This window comes from Papaver somniferum, unplaced genomic scaffold, assembly GCF_003573695.1.
Source record: "Papaver somniferum cultivar HN1 unplaced genomic scaffold, ASM357369v1 unplaced-scaffold_46, whole genome shotgun sequence".
Classification (NCBI taxonomy): domain Eukaryota; kingdom Viridiplantae; phylum Streptophyta; class Magnoliopsida; order Ranunculales; family Papaveraceae; genus Papaver; species Papaver somniferum.
Window position 1 is genome coordinate 91,504 of NW_020647193.1, and position 3,254 is coordinate 94,757.

General features: G+C 35.9%; 1 pseudogene; it reads left to right on the forward strand.

The window, feature by feature from the left end:
* The first annotated feature begins 684 nt into the window (after positions 1–684).
* Positions 685–2,519, forward strand: LOC113342635 (annotated as a pseudogene).
* The last annotated feature ends 735 nt before the right edge of the window (positions 2,520–3,254 follow it).

The following is a 3,254-nucleotide window of genomic DNA, read 5'->3' on the forward strand; positions in this document are numbered from 1 at the left end:
GCAATCTTTGAACCTGTGAGTTCGGCAATACCCCTTTTTGTTGTTGGATCTTCCTTATTGTTGTTTGGTTTAGGAGTTGTGCACTCCTTTTGTTGTGTTTGCTTATCTCTGTTTAGGATTTAACCTTCCATCTCGTCCCTTTAGGATAGGGATGTCACTGGGTCTGGGTCCTCTCGGGTGTCACTAGACCCGGACCCAGACCCGTATATATTCGGGTCCAATCGGGTAATTACCCGCCGGATCCTAAGTTGTTAATGGGTCCAATTTTAGGACCGAAAACCGTACCCAAATCTAACAGGTCCATTTACGGTTCCGAGTAATGGGTACCCATTGACAACCCTAGTTTCACGTTTCCTACCTTTTATATATATATATATATATTTTCCTTTTTGGATAAATGAAATTAACCTTTACCTTAAAAAAAAAAAAGGAAAAAAGAAAGAAAAAGGATAAAAAAAAATGTAGTAGTGAATTTGTTGTAAGTTTGAGCTTCCAGGCTAACCCACTCATCTTGAGGGGGCGTATGGTAATGGAAGTAGCACTCCGGCTCCAAAACATGAGCGCCATAGAAAGCATGCCCCTTAATGGGGTTTTTAAGGTCACACAAACCGAACTTTAAACCCACAACGAGTATATAAAGAAGAAACCCTAACCTAATTCTCTTCATTCTCACTTTTCTTCTTCCTCAGCGGCCGCACCAAAGAAGCGAAAATATTGTCTCTCTCTTCAATCTCCCTTCTTCCTCTTCCTTTCTGGTTTTGTTTCAGCGATAATCTTCCTTTAGTATGCTGTTGCAGTGATGATTTCACTACTAATTTGATTTTGATTTTTGATTTACGTTTTTACAGCGTTTCCACAAGTCATTTATGATCAAGAAGAAGCTAGAAGATGAGACAAAACTGACCTATCCCTAATTGGATCCGTATGAGAACTGATAACATCATCAGGTTTGTGTTTCTTTCATCTTTTTCTTCAGATCTCTTCTTCTGTGAATCTGTTCTTCTTCTATAGCTCTGTTATTCTTCTTCAGATGATTGGTATTTTTCTGATTTGTTTGTTTATTTTTGTAGGTAAAATGCTAAGCGCAGGCACTGGCGCAGAACCAAGCTAGGATTTTAAGGTAGAAGCAGTTCTATACTTGGCCTCGTGTGGTGGGGTTATAGATGATGTTTTATTTTACTTTAAGATTCAGGTTTTTTTTTTTTTGATGGAAGATGGATTAAATTATTGTACTTGGGGTTCTTTTTTTTTAGGATTAAGTTTACTTTATTTTGAATCTGTGTTCCATAAAAAGATGGATTTTTAGTTGCAAATTTATGTTTTGGTACATGGGGTTTATCTTTAATCTAAGACTTTGAGATGTTATTTCTAAAATTTTCCTTTATTATGCATTTAAAATGCCATTTTATATAATGTATGCTCAGTATCTTAGTTTTATATCTTGCAAGTGGTTTTCTAGGCTTGTGAACTTATTTTTTCAGATTTATAAATTGTCTTCTATGTTTAAGGTGCAGTATGGTTTTGGTCGGGAGTAGGGCTTGTGATACAAGGTAATTTTTGATACATTTATGGGGATTACTGTACAAGCAATCCAAGAACGAATGGTTGTGTACAGGTATAATATGAACTACTCAGGTATAATACATATAGTAAGGTTGACTTGGGTGTTTGAGTTGATACCAAAAGTACTATCTAATTTGTTGCAGATGACACAAGTAATATCCAGGCCAAATGCCAATGCGCAACCTGATCCCGCAGCTGTGGATGACATATCAATTTGTTCAGTATATTCAATGGCGTAGGCAACGAGTTGCTGCTAAGTGCAGGTATATCTGTTATGTTTCTATCATTCTAATTTTTTTGTTTTTGTTTTTGGTAATCCGTACTGCACTTTATATTATTGTTCTAAGTTTATTGTCTTATTGTTCAGGTGGAAGTGGAAGTCCTGGTTCAACCGATATAGAGGTATCAAAATCTCTATTCACACATGGTTGAATTGCTTAAGTTCAAATGTTGTGTTGTTATTGTTTTGAATTCACTTTTTGTTTATTTTTGCAGGTGGATTCAAGGTGAGCATAGAACTGGCAATGGACGTAGCTATGGACCTCCATCCGAATGAAAACCAACGAGTTTGATCAAGGATTGTAAATTGATGAAGTTTGGGGATTATCTGCTAAGGCTTTTATAGATTCACCGTAGTAAGTTTTGGGTCCTTACAGTGAAGTTACAGTTGTTCTTCCAAATGAGGTCAAATAATTCTTTGTTTTTTTTTCCTGTTTTCCCTGAATTGTAAATTGTGCATCTAAAAGAACAAATTGCAATTATGTTTCAGGTTTAAATTTATTGTATGGCAAGCCTGTAAACTGAGTCCAGTCCAGATCCATGATGGCAGGCCTGTAAACTGAGATTCCAGGTCCATGACAATGACCTGGGCTGTCAAAAAAAATTTAATTGTAATTTGAAGTTTTTTCACGGTTTTAACTGTAACAACAATAGTGAGTAATAGCAACACGTGTCTTCATCCCAGAGTTGTTGCAAATAAGCGTAACGATTTAACCGTTACAGTAGTCGTAACCTCAGAACAGCACGTGTCACACGTTTATCTTTTGCTAATATTGAGTAACAATTATAATTGTTAGAATAACTGTGGCAAGTTTAACACGTGTCGCCATCCATAAAATTAGTTCAATTGTGACAATTACTCGCAATCTGCTCAGGGGCATGCCCATGACCTAACCTATCAGGTCGAACACAACTGGTGGGTCTCCCACCGCCGAAACCCCCTTCCGTAGCGGCAAACATTTATGAAAATACCCAACAATTTTGAAGTTCAAAAGAGGTGAGTATGTTGATCGTGGATCTCGAGGTAGACATGATTTTCCATCAAAAGAGGTGGGAACTCTTGTAACCTATCATAATGCACACATAGATAGTAAAAAGAACTCTTGTAACGATTTTTAATGATTTTATGATCAAACCATTTTCTTATCTAATACTATTAATTAAGTTCGTGTATACATTATGATATGGTCAATCTCCTAGTGTTGATGTTTTATTTGTGTGAGATCATTATTGTTTTCAAGATTAATATGTCGAAGATCTTTAAATATCACCTTGATACTAGAATGTTTTATCTTAACAATAATTATAATATTATTCTCAGCATGAGTTTGCAAAACGTAAAGTTAAGGTTTTGCAATTGTCTACCTAATGTGATGGCGTTATTTTAATTGTTTGGCAATGACCATTGTGAA